Source organism: Hyperolius riggenbachi, chromosome 2 (genome assembly GCF_040937935.1).
Source record: "Hyperolius riggenbachi isolate aHypRig1 chromosome 2, aHypRig1.pri, whole genome shotgun sequence".
In the NCBI taxonomy this organism is placed as follows: domain Eukaryota; kingdom Metazoa; phylum Chordata; class Amphibia; order Anura; family Hyperoliidae; genus Hyperolius; species Hyperolius riggenbachi.
The window spans coordinates 514,704,339-514,728,814 of record NC_090647.1 but is presented as its reverse complement, the minus strand read 5'-3'; the positions used below and the strand labels follow the sequence as shown (position 1 = coordinate 514,728,814).

The 24,476-nt window shown below is 43.0% G+C and overlaps 1 long non-coding RNA gene across 6 annotated transcripts in view; it reads right to left on the bottom strand.

The window, feature by feature from the left end:
• Window positions 1–24,476, bottom strand: part of LOC137547222 (uncharacterized) — a 562,452-nt gene that overhangs the window by 371,878 nt on the left and 166,098 nt on the right. For all 6 annotated transcript variants that reach the window (XR_011026531.1, XR_011026529.1, XR_011026530.1 and 3 more), the window contains exon 4: window positions 20,973–21,016. This is a non-coding gene — a long non-coding RNA (uncharacterized lncRNA). The remainder of the gene's footprint in view (window positions 1–20,972; window positions 21,017–24,476) is intronic.

Sequence of the window (24,476 nt, the reverse complement as noted above, 5' to 3'; positions counted from 1 at the left end):
AATATGGTAACTGTTTGGGTAATAAAAAGAAGGAAAAAACATTTGTATTGAATGCTATGTCAGAGTTGTATCCCCGTTTGAAGAAAATCCTCTGATGTCTGGATTGGTGCATTTTTAATATCCCACCTGGCTGCCTCTCAAGGTGACTGCAGATGTGGGTGTGGAGGAAAGACCCCTATTATCTGCTTACAATAAAAGAAATATGTTCTCCCCAAGATAATTCCTGATTCTGGAAGAACTCAGCTGCTTCTAATGAGAGCAGGCCCAGCAGATAAGCTTGCACTTGTAGTGATTACACTTCTCTTGCAGTCCTTGAGGTCTGCAATGCATTATTGATAGATCCATCCCTACACGGAAAGTTTCTGGCTGATTCTGCTAAACAACCTCCAAAAAGTTAGAAGAATGTAAAACAAATGAAAAAACAGAACTGATGATTTTCAAATCTTATAAACCTTCTATTCAGGGCTCATTTTCACTACACAAGAATTTTTGCATTTTTACAGAGAAAATGTGCATGTTAAAGGACCACTATCGCAAAAAAAAAGTAGGCAGTTAAAATTTGACAGAACCGGTTTTGGGCCAGTCCATCTCCTCATGGGGGATTCTCAGGGATTTCTTTGTTTTTAACAGCATTTCCTGAACGGCAGCTACAAAGACTATATGACAAAATAGTGTGCAAGTTATTAGGGAGGCTGGCTGGTATCTTACTATTTTGCCAGTTAAACTGCTGTTCAGGAAATGCTGTTGAAAACAAAGAAAACCCTGAGAATCCCCCATGAGGAGAAGGACTGGCCCACAACCTGTCGGTTCTGTCAGATTTTAACTGCCTACTTTTTTCGGGATAGTGATCCTTAATGAACCTCCGGACTAAAAATCTACTCAGCAGAACTGAAAAGGCTTGGTGTTTCTTTAACAGTTTCACAGCATCAGAACTTTGTTTTTCTTACCAAAGCATCATTTTTAGCTGCATTTTTAGCTAAGCTCCACCCATCAAAGAAAACTGCCCGGGCTTTTTTCCCCTGATGCTGTGCAAAGCATGATGGGATTTCCTATGTTGTTATTCACGTTGCCTAGCAACTGGGAGGGGTGATCAGGACACAGGACAGTTGGGAACTGTGTCTCATGCTCCCTGTCACCTCCTTTCAACCATAAAGATGGCTGCCCTCATAAAATCAAACATTTGCCTGTTCTTTTAAAACAGGGTGGGTAAGAGATTATATTACTTATCTATTTTAATTAACATAACTAATGTAACTTAATGACAGTATGTTTGTTTAGGCTGGAGTTCCTCTTTAAGGGCCTGAGCCCACTGACGCAGTTGTGTTCGCTTCTGTCCGCTTTTCAGCATCTCTAACACTGATGTTTAACTGAAAAGCGGACACAATTGCATCAGTGGGCTCAGTCTCTTAATGATGTATGTGGGCTCGTTTCCATCACATGCAAATTTTTGTTTGGGTTTCTTAACGGGACTAAAAATGACAGCCTACTGCATCTTTTTCACATGTCACCCATGTTGTCAACCAAATCACACATAATGGTTCACAATTATTCCAGAGTTGCCTTTAAAGGACAACTGAAGTGAGAGGGAGGCTGCCATATTTATCTCCTTTTAAACAATACCAGTTGCCTGCCAGCTCTGCTGGTCTATTTGGCTGCAGTAGTGTCTGAATAACACCGGAAACAAGCATGTAGCAAATCTTGTCAGATCTGACAATAACTCCAGAAACACCAAATCTGCCTATGCTTGTTCAGGCTTTATGGCTAAAAGTATTAGACACAGAGGATCAGCAGGGCTGCCAGGCAACTGGTATTGCGTAAAAGGAAATAAATATGGCCCTCTGGTTGCTCTTGGCAGGTTTTGGTGCACCATATGAATTGTTATGTATAGCGTACTTGGGGGCCCCAATGGAAAACTTGCACTGGGGGCCACAGCTCCATAGCTAGGCCACTGCCGGTCTGGATGTGTGGACGAGAGATCCACAGTGCCGTAACATCTCAGCTGAGGCCACTGTTACGGCTGGGGTCCACTAGAAATCGTAAAACGCAATCGCAAAGTGCTTTTTTTTTTGTAGGGATTTTAGAAGCATTTTCCGGAGCGATTTCTGGTGATTTTAAAGCGCCTTTGAATTTAAAGCGGACCTGAACTCAGAACTTCCTCTCTGCTCTAAAAAATACACAACAGTATAATAACCTTTAAACAAAAAAAAACATGTCTTTGTTACAGCTGATAAGCCTACAATAAATCTGCACGGTTTCTACTTCCTGATTCATAAAGGCAGACATATTGTTAACAGCCTGTGTTTTCAAATGAGCTTATCTGCCTTATGTGCTGTGGCAGTCAAGTGACACAGGGGAGAGATCCAATTACAACTTGTGATTAGACACAGAGAGGGAATTAGACAGGCTAAACTCTCTAAATACATACAGGGAGCATTTCTCTATGTTTTCCCTCTGTTCTGTGGAAGAGTTCTGATCCACTTTGATACTAGAGAATTTGAACAGCGACTAGACCAACAATAAAAAAAAATATGTCTTAGCATTGGATTCAAATAAATAAATAAATAAATAGCCCTATTAGCTAATTTCTTACCATGTATCAATTACTGATTTTATAGACTATATAAAATAAGCAAGTTTTTTTTTTTTTTTTTTAAAGCCCATGACCTCTATATAGGTTCAGAGCCCCCTTTTCATTTGGTAAAATAAACAAAATCTAGCAGCACAACCTCTAACAATGGTAAAAGTAAACAAGCCCATAAAGGCTAATGAGTCAGGATTAATTCAGTTGGAGAAAGTCATTTGAAGCCATTGAAATTTGACAGGAGGAAGGGAGGTCCGGGCTAGGGCTCATTAGGACGAGGATCTGATAATACAGAGATAATGCCATTATCTCAACAATGGCAATAAAATAATTTGTCACCAATTAGTCTCAATTATCTTAAGTGTAACAATTAAGCAGAAGTAGTATAACCTTTGAGACGCTAATAGAGCGCCTGCATTTGAATGGCTGTAATCTAAGCAGGCTTTCAATGGCTTACCAGGCCCTTTTGTGTGTGTGTGATGTCAATGTAATGAAAACCCCTCAACAATGAGTCCAGCATGAGCAACACAGTGCACAGAAAACACATACAAGCTCTAAACATGCACACATACAACCCATGAAGACTGGTGCAAACACTGCTAAAATTACAAAAGCGTAAAAGAAAAAAGAAAAAAAAAACCTGCACTACAGCAAACCTTAAAGTAAAATAAAAACAACAACAAAATTATAATGGTGTAATAACAAAACAAAAACAAAAAAAATTACAAAAGTTTTTAAAAAAGCAAAGAAAACAAAACAAAAACACTAAAATTACAAAAGTGTAAAAACAATATAAACAACAAAAAAACACACAGCAGCAAAAAATATTTTACCAGGCACATGTTTTTCAACTGTATAAACATCTGTCTGCAATCTACTGAAGAAATGATGTTTCCATGACTTTTTTCACAAATCTCATAAAGTCAAATTTAAAAAAAATATATACAGTATATTTTCTGAGATAATTGTCCATGACTTTAACTGGCCCCTGAAGCTACATGGGCAGCTTACTCCTAAGATTAAGACTGTAGGCACAATTATTGCTTGCCCAATAGAAAGGACTATGGTTATTGGGGTTACTGTGGGGGTTATTGGAGGTTACTGTTTTTCAATAAAGTAAAAGTAAAATAAAAAAGTAAAATAAATTAAACAGTTAAAAAAAAAAACAGATGCCCCATACAGTTTATTAAATAGCATTGACATTTTTTTTATGGCACATCATATCACAGTTGCTAACTGTCCCTGTACAGAGCTCACAATATAGTACATATAACACCCTCACTGCAGTCTTGAGAGGAACTACATTTACCTAGCACCAGTATGCTTTCTATGTATGTATGGGACAAAGTCAGAACTCCTGGAGAAATCCCAAGCATATGCCATGCACATAGTCAAGGACTGGATTGGGACCAAAAAATAAAGAGAATATGTGGGCCTTGGAACCAGTTCCAAAAAGTTACCGGTTACCTTGGAGAATTCCCATCTCCACCCTGGTAAGTGGAACTTTCTTGGGTCTCGTTGGTACAAAAATAGATCTTTTAGTGCGACCTTCTCCTCTATACTGTGATAGGGTGCTGTATGTTAGGTTTGGAAGCATAAGAGCATGGTGGATAGCACTTGTCTTCCAATGCTAGGTCTTAGTTTTGGCCCAGGGCGCTATCTGCACGGAGTTAATATGTTCACTTCGTGTTAGAATGGGTTTCCTCTGGTACAGACGGTTTTCTCCCATATGCCAAATACATACAAGTTATTTGACTTCTCCAAAACGATTGGCCTTAAGTTTTCCATACATCTAGCAATAATGGGCAGATTCGACCAAGAGACAAATCTCTCTTGAATCGAATCTGATTAGAGAGAGATCTGTTGGCTGCCCCTACACAGGCCAATTCCTGATCATTTTCAGCAATCTCTTGGGAACCTGTCCTGTCCGTCTTCTGAATCCTCCATAGCCACATACACGCTGCCGGCATGGTGTGTGATGTCACACGTGCGGCGGAGTGCTATGCGCTGGCGGCGTGTGCGGGGCTAATGGATACACGCCACCATCCCCATACACACCACCATGGGTAACGGAAGAGCAGGGATTCGGAAGACCGACGGACATTGCGAAATGGGACAGGTAATATGTAAATGCACACATTACATAAACATTTATAGATTAGGGCAACAGTGCCGAGGGTTTCGTTACGTTCGTCGCCTGTCCCAATATCCCTCGCCGTTACCGCTGTGATCCCGACCGACTACGACGACCCGACATCTTGTAGCATGTCCGACCAATATATGTGACCAATTTCAGACCAAAATAGGTCGCATTGTCGGCCAGGCATGCACTTGGTAGCACCGATTTTCACCAGATTACGATTAAAATAATCGAATCAGGTGGTCGATCGACAGCCTGATTTATGACCACCTTTAGACTGTGATGGACTTATGGTAGGGATTAGATTGTGAGCCCCTCTGTACGACAGTTAGTGACAAGATAATGTACTCCCAGTGGCGTAGCTAAGAAGCTATGGGCCCTAGTGCATGTTTTTCATTGGGGCCCTCAAGCAGGCTTTACATAACAATTAATATGGAGCACCAAAACCAATCAAGGACAACCACACAGTCAGAGGCGCGAGAAGGGGATGAGGGACAGTCTGTTAATGATTACTTTTATTCAAAGCATCTACAGAAGTGATTATTATCAGCACAGGACAAATAAAGTGCTAATACTGTGGTTGAGGGTGGGCCCCATGGGGCCCCTCTAGCCCATGAGCCCTGATGCAGACGCAACCTCTGCAAACCCTATTCCTACGCCACTGTGTACTCCACCATATGTCACCCCCACACTAGTAACTATCTCCACAGGTGTGTTGTTACCGCAACCTCTCTGAGCATGAGGTGGGGATGAGCTGCTTGTCCTGGTAAGGAAGGAGGAGTTTAGGGTAAGTCGTTAGGAAGGGGTTTTAGGGTAAGTCATGAGGAAGGGGGGGTTTAGGGTTAGGAATCAGGAAGGGGGGTTATAGGGTTAAGCTCAGGAAAGGGGGGGGTTAGGTTTAAGTGTCAGAAAGGGGTTTTAGGGTTAGGAGTCAGGAAGGGAGGTTTTAGGGTTAGGCATTAGAAAGGGGGGTTTGAGGGTTAGGCATGAGGAAGGGGGGTTTTAGGGTTAGGCATTGGAGAGGGGAGGGTTCTGTGTGAGAGTAGGTTTAGCTGTAGTAAAATATCGGTAAGATTTACCAGTGTTTTACTATTGTCATTACCACTGTAAATATTTTTCGTTTATATTTGGCGCCCTATTCACAATGGTGTTTATTGTTTAAACTTATATCGGCTTCATCTCGCACACATATTTCCTTGTGCCTCTATTTCATGCATGAGTGTCAGATTGCATAATAGCTGATCTCCCTAGACAACTACATACTGGGCATTGTTCTTATAGCAGAGGAGTGTTTTATTAGGACTATAATCTGTGAAATAGTATGCAAATTATACAAAACTTTGTATGATTCTTTATCAGAGGCTGAGCAGACAGTAGTCATTAGAACAATTGTGCAGAGAGCGGAAAGCTTTTTCTCTCCGTGCCCTTAGTTGTCAGTCTCTCAGAACAGGGCAAAGAAACTTCTCCCCCCACCCATGGGGCCCCCTGGGGCTTCTGAGCTCCCCTGCCGCTGCATCCCTTGCAGGGTCTATTGTTACACCCCTGCATGGGAATGTAAATTGCCCAAGTAACTTTATACATAGGGTAGGGACAGGTGACATTGTTCAAGAGCTCCTACATCCGATGGCCCCATGAAAGTTTTGCTTTGGGGCTCCACAATATCTAGCTACGCCACTGCTTAAAAAAGTCATTTTTAGGAGTAGGAGGATAAAGATAATGGTTTATAACATAAGTTTACTTTCACCTCGAGTTCAGTTTATCTGTTTATCTCATGTAATGACTCTCGAGGTAAAAAATAAATAAAGTGGGATAATTGGAGAAAATAATCCGGCCAGTATTCAGCTAAAGTATGAATATCTGAATGGGTTTGCTGCTTTGAAAGATGAAAGAGATTAGTTCTATTGGACAGCTGCATGATAAATTAGACTGGAGGCTTTCCCTACATACAAATATTGTATCATTGCTGCCGATCCAACCATACGTTCCTGTGCTGGTCCAGCGTGATGGTTGTTGGATCATGCTTTGCATGGCTGACAACCAGCCTGTACAGCGCTCCTCTGATGATGGCCTGCTGTCATGCTCCAGTTCACAGGCAAGTGCTGCTCTGCAGCTGTCAGCGCATGCATATTCATAGACAGCAATGCAGGAACACAGCAGCACCGGGTTATCTAAAACCCAGCTAAACCTGCAACTAAATAAAAGCAAATTGCCAAAGCAGTCATGTTGATTGGTGTAAACTATAAGTACAGTATAATCGTTACAGTAAACTCTCCCACGATGCATCACTGCTGAATATGCAAATCACCCATTGTTGTCCCGATAAGCTAGCCACACCTCCAGAAACTCTGGAATGCAATGAGGTGTCAGCTTGATAATTGTACAGAGCTGACACATCATTGCATTCCAGCGGTTATGGAGGTGTGGCTAGCTTACAGGGACAACAAGGGATAATTTGCATATTCAGCAGTGATGCATGGTGGGAGACATCATATGCTCACTCCAACCTGAGTGGTCAAAGCACCATGTTAGTTAACTCTTTGACAAACGCTCCACGCCAATTGGTGTGAACATGGTGGCAGCCCCAGGACCGATCAACGGCGGGGATTTGCAGATTGCACGTACCGATGTGCACATCTCCGCTTGAATGACGGAACTCTGCTCCGTCATCAGTCTCCCAGCAGCGATCGTGGCTTGGGGACTGTTAGTGGAACGCCGTCTATTTACAATGTACAGCGCTGCGATTTAAGGCACAGAGAGCGATCGTCTCTCATAGGCTGATGTCTATGAGAGCCAATCGCTAGGATTGGCTGGTAGGAGGAGGGAGGGAGGGGATTAAAAAAAATAGTAATATTTATTAAGACAAAAAACAACAAATAAATTAAGAAAAAAAATAAACAAACATCCCAGCAGGGATCAGAGCCCTTCAACATGTTGTTGGGCAGAAAAGGGGGGGGGGGGGGAATCACTTGTGTGCTGAGTTGTATGGCCCTGCAGCGACCCCTTAAAGCTACAGTGACCTAAATTGTAAAAAATAGCCTGGTCACTAGGGGGGTGTAAGCCTATGGTCCTGAAGTGGTTAAATTCACTTTTAATTTCTCCTTACAGTATTCCTTTAAAATTATTTATGTATTGTATTTATAAAGCGGCAACATATTACGCAGCGCTGGACATTAGTTTAGGTTACAGACAATATTTAGGGGTGACATACAGCAATATGACAATACAGGGATACAAGAAAAACCAGATCCCGCAGCACAGTATGAGTACAAGGTAATGCTTAGTCAGTCACTGGATGTAGTAAAGATTAGGCAAGTTGAGTTCACTGAAATGCATAGCATGGCCTCACAGTAATGGAGGTGCGTTATCAGGTAGGACACAAAAGGAGGAGGACCCTGCCCAAAGGCTTACAATCTAAGTTCAAAACTCTGTACAGTCAGGACATGCAGCAATACACATATAGATACATTCATAGCTGATGTGGGGTTTAAGACATTGCCAATGTTGATGTTCACATAATAAAGTACAGCACAGGCCAGAAACACTTAGGGGAGGTCCCTGTCCTTGTAAGGTGTTACCCTTTGTAAGACCAGTAGCTTCCAAAGATATTCTATATATCTGGCCTGCATAGGAATATTGTGCATTAATACATTGACGCTATCATTAGGAAAGCATACAAATTCCATACAAATGCCCGGACTGCAGTGCTAACCACAAGGGATGCTTATTCGTATTCCGCAAAAATTAAATTTCCCAATTTCCAATCAAAGATTGCTATTTCGGATCAGAACTCAGAAAACGGATTTCTGCATAGATACCACATTACCGCAACTCGGTGATCTTAGCCTAATCACAGAACTCGGAGGCATTGGACCAAACAAAGAATGCAGAACCAACTCCAAAGTATTTGGCCAATTGGAGAATGGCTGCAAACAATGGCCAATAAAAAGACTCCTCGGAAAACGGATATCAGAAATCGGATTTCTGTGGAAATACTACATTACTACAACTCGGTAATTTTAGCTTAATCGCAGAACTCGGAAGCATTGGACCAATCAGAGAATGCAGAGTCAACTCAGAAGAATTTGGCCGATCAGAGGATGCACAAAATGACCAAAAAAAGACTCCTCGGGATCGAAAACTGGAAAACAGAAATCGGAAAGCCCCAAAATGGGTAATCGGCATTTACGACCATCCCAACCAACCACCTACACGTAGATATCCTATGATGATTATATCTCATCCTGTAAACTAAAATTATTAAAATCTGTCCTCCATGCAAGAAAATTTAATAGACTAACATTACAAAATTATGTGGCCTAGAAAAGGATAATCATGCTAGGAAAAAAAACATATTTGAGGGTCAATGGTAGCTAAGTCTAGAGAATTTTTTGACACAATCCGGCCTCTGAGAGGTGTGTAAGGGAGTAGCTGCTCTAAAGAGTCAATCGGCCCGGCAAGATGGCAATGGGATGATTGAAGTGGCAGGTCTATTGTGTCCCCCTACTATGTCCTTATTCAGCAGTAAACCACTATTTACATACTCAGCTAAAACAGAGGACAACCCCATACTGAGCGAAGCTTTGTAGGGCAGCCACAGAGTCAATAAGGAAATGATACTTTAAGCTCTAAATCACTGAAAAGAAAACTCACGGAGCAATGACCTCATAAGTTGAAGTGAATAAGTCAAATTCTCCTGGAGCTATGCTCAGGCAGCACATCGCAGTGGCTCATCCTTTAGAAATGGCTGTTTTCACAATAAACACACTTTTATGGCTCATGCGCAAGGGTCAAGTAAACACTCAAGTCTAGTAGGGGCGGCTCAGGCTAGCTTTACATGGGCAGCTTCGAGCACCATCATTTATTTAATTATAGTAGTAGCAGTAGAATATTGTACTGAGTTAGCCATAAGTAAAAGCAAGAAGTTTTGAATTTGTGTGAGGGTTGAGTAAACAAGGGGTCTTATCAGTCATAAATCAGCTGATATCCTCTCACCCCATTTAGATGTTCTGTTTCATTTCATCTGTTTCGGTCTCTTTTATCCACCTATACATTCCTAGTGGTTTGGGTCACCCCGAGCTGTACTCTGTACTCTGTTGTACTGGTCCAAGCCCGTTCCCATACAGCCATATCAATCCCTGCCATGTACTGATAAAGACCAAAAGTCCAAAACAGGATATCTACATTGGGGTTGGTGTGGCTGTGTAAAATTAAAAGCTATAGACTTGCTGTACACCAGCGGTTCTGGATGCGAGCTTAGCTTGCAGGGGCGAAAAGAGATACTTTGCATATTCAGTAGTGGTGCATTGTGGGTAACCACAAATGCTCACTTATAGCTGAATTATTGCAAATTTCCTTTTGGTTCAAGAAGGCAAAATCACACCAAGCATTGCTTTTTAGTAGTAGGAGGGCTTTTCGTTCTCTTTTATCCCCCTATACATTCCTAGTGGTTTGGGTCACCCCGAGCTGTTGGGGTATTCTGCAGTTTCATTTAAGGCATCTTAATAACATGTATTTATGCTTGCAAAAAATCTATGTATCTCCTTTTGATGATGCATGTACTGTATTATAGCTGTCCGTTCCAACAGCTTGTAACCACACAGGATTGAAGTCTGAAGAAGGCTGCACAGCCAAAAGCTTACTCCAATTCTTTTATGTTAGCCAACAAATGGTATCATCCTGATTCAAAATTTCTTGTTCTTATTCAGTTATATAGTACTGAGGAAGAACTATGCACAGACTTTCCCTTCAACCCCTGTGCCAAAGGAACTTACAGTCTATTCTCATCTACTACAAGTACATACATAAAGTAGCCAGGATTTGAATTGGTAGGTGGGACCCTATCAGTATATCATAGAAAGTATATCATTATGTGGACCGGTCACTGATTACTAGGGGGCCAGTTTTCATGTTATATTTTAATAAAATGGTAAAGAATGAATATTTTTAATCTGTTAAAACTGACATTATACATATGAATATTTCTTGCTTACTATCTCTAGCCAGCAGGGGGAGCTCCCAAATAAGGTGAGCTAAATTTCACTAGGAAGCATACTTTTTTTTAATCTGTGAAATTGTGAGGCCTGGTGATCAGTTACTGGAGGTACTCAGGAGTGTGGCAGCCAGCATCCATTATTATTACTGCCAAATTCCTGCTCCCACTAGTGTTAAACCACCACACTGCCGCCTGTTACCCTCTTCAGCTTGGCTGCAAGAGTACTGCCTTTTTTTGAGTAGGACATATCTCCAAGCTGTGACTCATCACCTCGCATTGGAATAAATTGATGGGGATGGAAAGAAGTGGGTGTGGTTTGAGTGGCTGCTTCCTCAGAGGCCAGACTCTGAGACCGGTTTCACACTTCAAACTGGTGGCAGTGATGTGGTGCGCCGCTCCCGCCGCACCGCCAGAGACAGGCCTTTAGGAAATACCACGTTAGTAGGAGGTGTTCCCTGTCTGGGCACCAGCCAAGCAGAAAGTGACGCACGCGTGTCGTCACTTCCTGCTTCGGGTATGCGGAAATGCATGGAAGCCTATTGTTAAAATACGCTTCCGCGCATGCGTGATGCAAAGTCACGATGCCAACATTTTTAAAATCCCCACGTCGCCATAGAGTAACATAACTTCTAGTGCAACATAGAGCGACGCAAGTACACGCATTAATGTTTTGTCCTAGCGTCGGGGATTACGCAAAACATCACTTCTGTAGCATTGCGCCGTCCCATAGCAGTATGAAAGTTTTCGTAGACTTTCATTGCCCGGTTGTGAGGTGCTGTGAAAATACCACACACCTCCCCGGTGTGAAAGGGCCCTGAGGAAACTGCTATACAAACCACTTTCCTCCATTCCCATCCATTTTTCCTAGTGTAATTTAAAACCGTGTAATATCTACCTGCTCTAGCGCTGCATCAGGTCTCCAATTCCTCCTGGCAGCCGCACACTCTATGCCGTATTCCCAGCTTCCGTTCAATGAACATGCAGCAGTGGCTGGTGGTATACATGAGGAGACCTGATGCAATGCTGGAGCAGGCAAATAATGTGTTACCCTGCTGAACTCATCCCCATGGTTGTAGTGGTCGCAGGGGCTATTGCTATGGCATTGATGTGTACTCCTTCTCAGCCAAGAACAGTCTATCATTAGTACCAGCATAAGGTATCATCTTATAGGTACCTTAAAAGTAGCCTTATGTTATGGCACTCTGGAATCATATGAAGGATAATTCAGAATTGTGATTCCATTTGATTCAGTGCACTGTCAGTCTATCTAACTGCAAAAAAGGGAGTTGAATGATAACTCATGATTTGCTAGTGAGCTGTCCATGACACTAGTGTGCTGCCCATGCTAGTAATTAACCAGTGGCAATATATGTTTTACAAAGGAACCCAGAAAAAGTGGTTTCAGGATGGAGTTGCTAAGCTCTTACTCATGGGGAATCATCCTTGAAAAAGTATTGCCCCAGAGCGCCAACCACTGACAGTGGTAGCACCAATGAGTCAACCAGCATACACCCGGATCCCATGAGGGCGTACTGTCAGATGCAAAGAATAAGGAAAGCTGAATCTCCACCTGGATTTTGCAATATAAGCTTAATTTATTAGTGGTACCATAGCCACAGAAAGCACAACGTTTCGGCACACAGGCCTTTGTCAAAAGCATGGTACTATACCATGCTATGGTACCACTTATAAATTAAGCTAAACAACCCAGATTTCTTTATTCATGGGGAACCATCTACTGCTTTCTACATATTTAGCTTCTATCATGCCTTGACATGAAAGAGCAGCAAGTTTGACCCCACTGGAGAAAACGGAGTAGCTGTTGATTGCTGGTGTCAGTGGTGTGAAGGATGAGAACTGGATCAGGTAAGTAAATATCTCTCAGAGTATATTTTATAAAGACATAAATAAATGCATGAGGTTTCTTACCTCTCCAGATGAACCAACCCAGAAAATCAAGGATTTAGATCAGATAAGGTTTATTCAAGCACAATTAAAAAAAGACAGCTAATTTTTCAGGTCTCTGTCCGCTTCCTCGGATCATTAAGGTGCCTTAGGGAATTAAGTTTGCAGCGTGGGCACCTTGTGATACCTCATGTGTATTTATTCATGTCTTTATAACGTATACTCAGAGGTATTTATTTTAGGGCTCCTCCACCCATCTTCACTGCCTATTACACCTCCTTTGGAGATGTCCGTCTCACTATTGTGGTGCCATCCACAGCTAGGAAGGACCACAGAAGAGCGAACACCTTGATCCAGCATAACCGGGAGTCCTGAGTGGGGACGTTTTTTCTCCGCAGGTGATATACGGTGGTAGCGGGTTCTGCAACCCATCTTTGTAAGTATAACTACTCTTGTAATACTGAGCAAATTTCATCCTTCGATACTGTACAATTTATCACCTAGCCTCATCTTTGTCATACAGCCTACTGTGGTTCCCCCCACATTGACCATTCCTACTTCTATGAATCAGGTAGGAGTTGAGACTTTGGAACAGTTCTGCCATCAAGGGGATACAGATAGTACTGCAAAGTTCCCCAGATTTTCCCTTGCAGGGGGCTCAAGAGGTGGCCTAAAGTGTATTTTTGATGGGAATCCATAAAATCTTAATAGTGGACCTATATTGGTAGAAACCTTATTATTTGGACCTTTATAAGCCAAAAGGGCACTTAACACGGACAATAGCCGAAGAACATCTCAGATGTAGTTTCAAGTTTTGTTTCTGCCTGGACTTGGGATTTAATGGAAAAGTTTACAGATCCTTGTGTAACCCAAATTGTATATTCCAGAAGACTGTGTGAAGGAGGTATTGGTAGGAAGCAGATAAGGCCGAGACTCCTGGGGACAGGCCTATAACTCTGTCCCGTTGCCTTTGTGTCCACTACAGGAATGTGCTTGCTTTTCATTTTACTTTCTTTCCCCCCTCCTTGTGTGTGTGTGTCAAGCACAATGGCTCGCCAACGTATCTTAAGCCATGCAGGGTCAGGGCAAACAGAGAACCGCATTCATGAATAGATCAAGTTTATGTGAGAATCTGCTCCTCCAGTGCCCTCAATTTCCATATGAATTGTTAATAAAATCTCAGGCTGAAAGCGCATGATCACATCAGTGGGGAAGTCATGCAGAGAATCCCCCCCTTCAGTTCCATCTTTCTCATCCCCCTTTCTGTGTTCGTGGGAATTAAGCCTTGTAACCCCTCCCCAATGAACCCTTGTTCAATCCTCAACAACATCCCAACACCTGATCTCCGAGGAACAGATTGCCAAATCTGCCGGAGCACAAAGGGGGACACGATGGTAATGAGCCTCACCTGCCTAGCAGTTGGCCATCACGGACACCTTCAAGCAGAGAGAATGATAAGACGGGAGGACAATGCCCTCCAACAGCTGATGCGAGGTGGCTAGATGACTTTCCCACAGCTTCTTGACATTGGATGAACCAAGGAGCAGCCGAGACAATGAGAGGTCATACATAGAGCAAAGAACAGAACCCGTTGCAATTAAGGTTATCTTCCCATGGAAATCCTGGGACAAGGGAGCATGTCTGCTGCCGGCTGGCTTCTCGTTAAGAGCTCTCTCGCTATTGTAGATTTTACCAGGGCTCCTATTCAGCTGGTCTCGTGTTGGACAATAGCGCCGCAATTATTAATGAGAATCACATTTTAAAATAAGAGTCTAGCGTGAAAAGAAAGATACAGCTATACAATTTTTTACGATTGTAAGGAACCATGACAAAAAACCAAAAAACAGGTGATTGGGTGATAAAAAGTACTCTGCGCCCAATAGCACCGTGATGAGTTTTGGTAAATTATTTCAGCTTACCTTAAATCTGGACCTGAACTCTTGCACAGGACAGAAGGAAAAACAGAGAAATCCACCCTGTATGTATTTAGAGAGTTTAGTCTGTCTAATTCCACCTCATCTGTGACTATTTACAAGTGTAATTTGATCTCTCAACTGTTTCAGCTGGTTGCCACGACAGAGCACCTAATTGCTAAACACAAAATGTTAACCCTATGTCTGCTTCCATGAAAGCAGGAAGAAGACACACTGTAGATTTAAGCTGTAACAAAGAAATGTTTTTCTTTAAAGATTATTATGCTGTCGCTTATCACTTAGAGCAGAGAGGAAGTTCTGAGTTAAGGTCCGCTTTAAATATGATTAGAGTATAGTGTGAGTTGTTGGATATTCTTGCTCTCACACATCCCGATGCCTGGTACACACAATTCCATTTTCCTGTCAGATATACAGGTCATTTCCCATCATTTGATAATTTCTAGCATCTGCTTCCGAATGAGTTAAAGGATCGATTTTGTGTAATACCGATCTAAATATGGATCTCTTTCTCAATCGGAAGCAGATCAGACAGGCAGAAAATGATCAAACGACAGGAAATCTCCCAGTGTTCTGACAGGAAAAATATATTGTGCGTACCACGAATCAAGTTGAGCAGCCGTACCACTAGCGCTATGCACCCTGCGGAATGGTAATACCCGATCGCCAGACTCTGAATTACATCTTTGAGTTGCTACAACTTGGAGGGGGAAAAGTATTTAGCACCACCGGGGATTTGAGCGCCAGCAGGGAGAGCCGTCATTTGGCTCACCCTGCGCCCAACTCACCAGCGGCCAAATACGTACGTGTGCACCAGGCAAAACTTTCAGCCATGGATATCATCTCTCCGTCTGCCCATCCTGAAGTTTTATTTACAAGGATATTTTATGTAATTTTCCTATTATTATTATTTTTTTAATGCACTTAGATAGGTCCCTCTGTGTCCTCCGGGTCCCCTACTATGTGCTCCTGCCCCCTCAGAAAGATCTCTGACAGGAGCTCTAGTGATGGCTACGGTGTATGTAAGGTCCCGTCCATGTGCCTCCTCAATCATTCTCCTGTCACCAGGAGTGGTCTGCCCTTGTTGGGCTCTCAAAAGAATTGTACCGCGCATGCACAAAATTCTCTCGGTGCAATTCAGTAGGCACGTGGATGGGATCCCGCATGAGCAGTAGCTGTGACTAGAGCTCCAGTCGCAGATCGTTTTGAGGGGGCAATGGAACATAGGAAGGGACCCGAAGAACACAGAGGGACCTGACAGACTACTGGGGTGCTGGAAGAAGCTCTAGATAAGTAAAAATACACTTCTGGCCCAATTCAGGTGCGTTATGACATCCAAATCCCTGGATACATGAAGGACTTTCTGCAACTGCACCACACCTCTCACAACCTCAGATTAGCAGGATCCATAAACTTCATAAACTTGGTCACTCCTCCTTGCACCTCAAAACCTTTGTTTGGAGCCAGAGCTTTCTGTCATGCTGCCCCTAACCTTTGGAACTCCCAACCACACCAACTGAAGACAGCCCCATTCCTGGAGTTTTTCAAATCCAGACAGAAAAGCCACCTGTTTAGCCTGGCATTTGCGGACTTGTAGAATTCTTCCTCTGTACCACAATTTACCAAACAAATACTGGTCTGAGCCATGCTTATGTGCCTTTGAGTACTACGGTAGAAAAGCACTTTACACATTTTTGTTGTAGCTATAAATAAGGACTTTTCCAAGTATCGCCAACTATCGTCAATTACTGCAGCAATCATAGATCAGACTTTTGATGTTTTCAACAGCATAAATGATGTTATCATGGAAAACTCCATTTGAAACATTAATTACAATACCTGACATAACTAGGAGGATTCTTTTATGAAGCACACTCTGGAGTTTTCCTTGAATAGCTTCTGTTTTCTCACAGCAAGTCGATCAAACAGAGTCTACGTCAATCAGCCATGCCATTAAAACCACCGACAGGTGAATAACATTGATAATCTCATTACAATAGCACCAGTCAGAGGGAGGGGTAGGATAGGCAACCAATAACCAGTTCTTGAAGATGATAGGTGGAAGTAGGAGAGGGCCAAATTGTGGTGGTTAGACATCTGGGTCAGAACATCCCCATATTGGCAGGTCTTGTGCAGTGGTTCCTAGTAAACCATAGTAATTGCCCACCAAGAGTGGTCCAAGGAAGGGAAACCAGTGAACTGGTGATAAGGTCATGGGTAGGAATACTCATTCAAATTCCGCGGAAATCTGCATTTCCAACCAGGAAATGGAAATCTGCATTTCCGATCAGGAAATGGAAATCTGCATTTCCGATCAGGAAATGGAAATCTGCGGAAATACGTTACCACGACTCAGTAATTTTAGCCCAATCACAGAACTCGGAAGCATTGGATCAGAAAATGCAGAGTGAACTCGGAATTACTTGTCCAATCAGAGAACGTAAAAAACGCCCCCCCCCCCCCCCAAAAAAAAAAGACTCTTCAGAAAGCGGAAATCAGAATCGGAAATCGGACAGCCACAGAATCGGTAATCGGCATTGGCGGAAATAGGAACACTTATGTTAGTGGCAAGTGAAAGCAGTGGAGTGAGTGCTGATCCCTTTTATTCTCACTGATTTCAATGTACCCCCCCGCCCGCTTTCATCTCAATGATAGGTGCATGGGCGTAGCAATCACCCCTGCCATCGCAGGGGGGCCTAGAGGCTTTGGGGGCCCCTCCTCCTCCCTCTCCACAACTGCAATTAACAAAGAAACCTCCCCATTCGCTCACACAAACTGTGTGCAGGAGAGTGCGTAATTTTTTTCCTGCTTCCAGAGGCTGCTTTACAGCAGAACACTCTCTGCTGCCATTCGCTGGCTCCCAATCACGTGACCCTCATCGGGTTCGGGGATCAAGGGGGCCCGATGCTATCAAAGCGCTATAAAAATGTTATTGTTATTTTTAGCTGTAGGAGATGCCAATTCCTCCTATGCCCTTAATTATCCAGGGGAAGGTGTGAATGTAATCAAGTGTGACTTGTCTGAAGTACAGTATCCTTTCTCCCCCCACTGCTGAGGAAAACTTTTGTTTGATCATTGCTACTGCTAATTACAGCAGTCTATCTGCTTGCTCTTTCTGTGGACGGCAGGCCACTGAAGTAGGGCAATAAAAGTTTCTAACCAACATTTAAATGTAAGAAGAAGCGGTAGAAAGGACGTTTTTTTTGTACTGAGTCACATTGTTAGCATGCATTTTAATATGCTATTGAGATGCCCTGAATGTTAAACATGCTGCTCGGTCCACTTTAATGGATTTTTTTTCCATCCAGGTAAAGCAGCTTCTATTCTCCCCTCTACATTCCAGCATCATTATCGCTGATGTCATATAATTGTCGGTGACTGTCTTAAATCTCCTTCAGAAAGCCTATTAAAGAAAAATTACCCAGATGCATCCCATTCGGTGCACCTGCCCACGGCCCCTTGTTAAGTAATTCCCTGGGCCACTTGTCTCACGTAGCATTATGATAAATATGCTCTGAGCTTCTAAGTGGTCTCAGAAACGGATAATTCCAGGCATTTGTACAATGGCAGAACTTTCACAACCTGTGTTTGCTTTGCATTTGCTGTACTTCTGATAAATAGCATACTTAGAAATTGATTTGTGGCTGCTAAGTCTTAGCTACAGTTCTAGTGAGTTAATAATAACCACAAACTCAGAAGTGATAAATTATCGTGCAACTACATTGACATATGTACTATAGATAAAGAACACAAACAGCACAGCTAAGGTAGTCTCATCTATACGAGAATAATCAGGATACAGTCAGACTGAGGGCAGCCATGTTTGTTCATGGCATGAAAGGCTCTGCATAGTGAAGTAGGAAATGTGGGCACCAGAGGCGTCACAAGAAAATTGGGCGCCACCATAGAAGCCCATAGTAAATTGGTCTGTCGGGGGAAATTTGGGCACCATAAGATTTGTGGTGGGTCTGTAGCAGGGGAAGAAGGTTAGGCATTGGTAGAGGGGTCTATTACGGTTAGGTGTCAGAGGGGAGGACTTTTAAGGTTAGTTGTTGGTGAGGTGTCTATTAACCACTTCCTTACCAGAAGAATTTTGCCCCTTAAAGGGAACTAAGCACCCTTTCTTTCCCTAGAATTTTTCCTGGCATGTAATAGCTAAAGGAGCTGCCATGTTCCTCCCTCCCATTCCTTATGTACAGAAGTCAGAATGCTATATTCAAACCTTTGCTCTACATAAGCTCTTTGAAGAAATTGTCCTAATTACCCACCCCCTCCGTTGATGAAAATGCATTGTTTACTTCTTGCAAATGAGTAAAATAAAACAATTAGCTGCCTAAAATCTCTACCGATGGGCTGGACCGCAGGCCTGCTCAAGTAGGATAATAAAACTTAAGTGCTAAATTTTCAATGTAAAATGGAAATTTGTTTTAATAATGAGACACATTGTTGGCATGCATTTTTTCATGTGCTATTGGTTCACTTTAAGAACCAGCGACTTTTTGGTTAATAAATGGGTCTTAGCACTGTCACGCCCATCTTTCTCACCATTCGTGATGCTCTGCTGTAAGCCGGTCAGAAGCCGATTTCATTAGCTCCTGACCCTGTGATCACTATGAGCCAATCACAGTGTCAGGAGTCAATTAAATTGGCTCCTGTCCGGCTTAAGGAAAGAGTGGTTTGCAGCAACAGGAGAGTGGCATGAACGGCGGTAGCGACAGAAGCTTGTGGCGCGGTAATTGAAATCTACGCCCTGGCAGGGTTAGCAGATCCAAAACATGGCGCAGATTTCAATTACTAAGGTCTGGAAGCGGTTAAGGTTAGGTGTCAGTGGGGTTTTGTAAAGGCCAGGCATCAAAGGGGGGTGGGGGGGGGGTAGCGTTAGGCATCAGTGGGGGGGAAGGGGAGTGGTTAGGGTTAGGCATCAGTAGAGGGAGGGTTCTATGTGAGAATAAGGTTAGGTTTAAATGTAGTAAAGTATTGGTAACAATAACGGATATTTTACTATTGGAATTAGCCCTGAAAAATTGTAGATTATCTGTAAATTTACCAAAATTCCACTAGAGGCTATTTTTGGTGCCCTTTTTTTGCATGTATGCTCCACATAGTGCTCATCTTACTTGAAGCAAACCCAACATCCAGGGAAAAACTGAAACACAGTTATAATAAATATAACCATGCTACTTACTTAAATAAGTCTGCCTTGAGCCAAGGCGGTCCTTATTTGACAGCAGCGATGGCCTCGCCTCCTCGTCATGTGACCACAGACTGACCTCTGCATGGGTGCAGAGGACAGAAAATGACATTAGTAAGGGATATGCTCACACTTCCCCAAAGGTATGTGTAATAACAAGGACATTCTGGGCTCAGTTAGGTTATTTGAGCAAGCAGTCAGCACAGAAAGTATTACATTTGGGAGATAGTCAGGAAACACAACAGCACGTTTTTTCAAGTCAAGCATCTGTGCATGGCAATATTACTGCTAGTTGGTACATCGAGCCCTAAACCCTAAAAAAAAAAAAAACTAAAAAAAAGCACCCCAAATTTGTTTTCTTCAATGAATTTTTGGAAAATTCCCAGTTTTGTGAAAATTCACAGAGGTGTCAGCAGCAGCATTAGAAAAACTCACGGCTATGCAAAATATCCCCAGCTTCATTTAGTATTGTTGACATAACGTTTTAAAAAAGAAACAACACATTTTTAACTTTGACATATAACAATACTCTTCTCTTCTCTACAGAACAGTATAGAGCAGGCCTGGGCAAACTACGGCCTGGGGGGGGGCCGGGCTCAGTCCACGACCGCTAAGAAGCTGGGCCAGCGATAGAGGGCGGGATTCCGCTCCTTTTTCCTTCTGCCTTCCGCTGTCCATTCAAAAATACAAGGGAACAACTTACCCAATCGCACTCTCCAGCAGCGATCTCCATGGCAACGGTGGTGTCATGTGCCCTGCCATCAGTATGTACTAGCGTCACTATGGAGATTGCTGCTGGAAAGTGTAATTGGGTGAGTTAACACCTAAGCTCTCCCCACGCACGCTTTCTCCAGAGTAAGGAAGGGAGGGGGGGGGGGGGGGGTGGACATTGTTGCTGCGGGTCCCCCGATCAGAAAAAAAGTTTGCCCATCCCTGGTATGGAGCATGCATTAGATGCACTAAACACCTTCAAAACATTACAGAACGCCAACTGATAATATAGATCACAGGTAGGGAAGGTCAATGAGATGCAATTCATTCTGAGTGAATGCAGAATTATGCAAATTCTGTAAACAAATGTATGCAGCTTGAAATGGACCAATTAGAGTCCACTTTGGTGGGATTTGATTAGTTCATTTTCAAGCTGCATAATTTGCATAATCCTGCATCAAATCAGAACTCTTTGCACCATGTTGGCCATCCCTCCTCAAAGAAACCAGCTAGTTACTCACCAGCCCATATGCGTGCTTTGCTGCTTCTGGATGTACAGTCCAGTCTAGAAAAAAGAGAGAAATAGTTTAGCTATATCATGTAATTTTCCATAACATGTTTTTATTGAAATTCCCTACAGTTTGTCCTACAGAAATGTCCTATGAAAAACAGGTGCTGAAAAACTTGCTAGTTATTTCGGTGATCAGATTATTATCATTATCATTATTGATTTATAAAGCACCAACATACAGTATTTCGTGGTGCTGAACACAGTAGGAAACGAACATGGAGTACATAATACAGACAAATGGAATACACCAATATACAAAATACAGAGTTGGTGACAAAATACAGAATTAGTAATTATAGTGATAAAAGTAGCATGATGAATAAAATGTATAATAAATTCCAAGACACAAAAAGGTGAGAGAGCTCTGCCCTTGCAAGTTTACAATCTAAAGGAATAGGGGGGAAGCAAAAAGGTGGATTAGTATACAATAAACATACCTAGAGGCAGTGTGTTTTAGGATATCTATTAGGAGTGCAACTTAGCTTTTGGACAAAGGGGAAGTGGCCTAAGGTTGCGCATATGCTTGTCGGAACAAGTGAGTTTTGAGAGAGCCTTTAAAGGTAACAAAGGTTGGAGAGTGGCGGATGTGTTTGATATGACTGGCTGCAGCTCTGTGACTCCTACTGTTGTCATCAAAGGTTCAAGAGGGCAGCCAGGCAATATGAATTATTTTACAGGGATTACAATGGTAACCTCCATATCCTGCTCACTTTCATTTTTCATTTCAAAGAAAACTCCACTTTTATGGAGAAAACTACCTTTACAGCTTTACTTCCAAACTCTCCAGCCCAAAACTATTAAAGACGTCCCTAGTTTACTTGATTAGCGGGCGATCCAGCATCCGATATGACGATCCAGGAATGCCCAATGTAACGATCGGACACGATGCAAGATGTGAGGCAGACGTGGCCAATCGGGCGCGCGGCTTTGACGGCGAGTGATGAACACAACGGAACCCCGGCGCTGTTCTCCCTAATGTGAATGTGCCCCCCATGCATTTAATACTTTATCTGTCCACTGTCTCCCACCATGGTCCCCATACATCGTCCACATTGCTGCTGGGCTTCCATAAAGCACACAGCGCTCATGGCAGGGCAGAATCATCCACCAGGCAACCTAAGCAGGCGCTTGGGGCCCAGTGGGCATTAAGGGGCCCTCCTACCACTTTCTTTGACCTCTCTCCACTGCAGCTTACCAAAGGGAACACAAGGGGACCCCAGATCTACTACCTTGCCTAAGGCCCTATTACATCTTCATCCATCTCTGGGTCATGGTGCTTTGTCAGGAGCGGGTACTTATTGGGGGTAATGTCTCACACTAAAGTGGGAGTCCAGTGTTGGTGTAATGTCTATTGTGGAAGTGTGAGAAACGTGATGGTGGCAACTTATAGTGGTTGCTTGAGGCCTCTTTTTCACGGCAGCCAGCCACAAGCACCATTCGGCTGCAATTGGGTTTGGTAACACCACACGTGTCAGGTTTACACTTGGTGGCGTTGCCCGGCAGCCCAAAACCATCTTCTGTCGCGTTAGAGGACAACATCCACCATACTCAGACACAACTTTATAGGGGAAGTGGGGGCCTGTCCACCACCTGTGCCAAGTGTATCGGCCACGCAACAAAGGTAAAGGCCCTCACCTAGCAGATCTCTGGGCGAGCGACAATCTAGGCCCGGGGGCTGCTGTACACAAACTGGATGATCGGCAGAGGGGGGCATTATCTGACTTCAGGGTGTGTATGGGCCTTAAGACAAGGATCTTATAGCTAAAACTGCATCTAACCATATACAATCCCATGTCCAGAATTTTGTAGTGTATCATCCGAGGCCTGAACTGTTCTTCTGCTTCTGCAGCTCTTGGCGAGTGGAGGCCTCCCTTGTGTCCTTATTAAATAGAACTCAGAAATGTTGTGAAAGTTCCCAAAGGAATCGCCTCATTCAATTTTGGTCTGATACATTAGGCAGAACTGGGGAAGAAAATCAATGTGTATCTTGTGATGATACTTTTCCAATATTTCCATATGTGCAACTGTCATCCTAGAAAAGACGAGGTCTTCAGGCATTCCAGGTGCACTGGAGGCTACAAACTAAAGGGGAGCTCTGGTTCAAGAAGGCACTTTCCTACCCTTTCATAAAGAGAACCTGCAGTGAGAGGAACATGGAAGCTTCCATAATTATTCTGTGCAGTGCTCTGCCTCCTAATACTATAAGTCACTGGCCCAGGATAAGCATGCAGATCAGATGCTTCAACTCTGGCTGGACTCCACTGGCTGCATGCTTGTTGCAGGTGTAAGACTCAAATACAACTGAAACCAAGCATGTTCACAGAGGGTGGCTCTGGATGGCTCTGGGTGCCCCCCCCCCTTTTTTTTAATTTGCAATGAAACTGCCCCTTCAGCTGTGCAAAAAAAGCTCTGTTAGCAGCAGCTCCACAGATTGTGAATCGGTTTCATAGTGAAATCGATTCATAATCTGTTTGCAGTAAAGGCAGCCATACGATCCCTCACTGATCAAATTTGATCAGAGAGGGATCTATCTGTTGGTCGATCTGATGGCAAATCAACCAGTGTGTGGCCAACAGATCTCTCTCTGATCAGATTCAATCAGCAAGAGATATGTCTATTGGTTGATCGCCACAAAAATCACTAGATGTATGGCCAACTTAAGTTGGCACAAAGTCATCATCCAGATGCTTACAGGGATTGTACTCACATACATACACGCCACAAGATCAAATTGTGGGAAACAACTGATAAGTGACCGTTTCATGATCAAATACAGTAGATGTCAAGGGATGTGATGTGAACGACAGGAGAAGAAAGCAAGAAAAATGCCAAACGATCGTTAACCGATTGAATAACGTGCAGTGAGTTTCTCGTTCCGTTCTGTTGCTTTCCTGCTGTCACAGGAAATGCAATGGCCACCATTAACATAGCCATAGTCTTATTTTACTATGGTCCGACTGCTGTCTCACTGCAGAACAACTGTGATTTAGAGTCCTAACCCTTACGGTGAGAAAAATGAAAAAAGGAACACAGGCTACTTCTATGTAGGATTGAGACTGCACATGCATGTGGACATCATCATGTTACATAACATTTCAGGTACCCTTTAAACACCATCTAACGTTAAAAATAAAATAAGAAAATCAGTGGATGGGTGAATGAATTTAAATGTCTATGCAGTAGAGTACGTAGGGTATTTGACAACCAGTGTCCATTATTTCCAGACACCCTCCCACACCACCCTGCTAAGTGTATTGCGGCAACATTTTTGAGATAAGGAGGAAGTGCAATAAATGGGCATGACCATTTGTGAAAATTATGTGAAATGATGACCCCCATGTACGAAATAATGAGACATCAAAAGAGGGATAGAGAGGAAAAACAGGTACTGTAACTATGCCAGCTCACTGAAGTCCATGTGCGCCACTCTGCATATCACTGGGCAAGGGGCGAA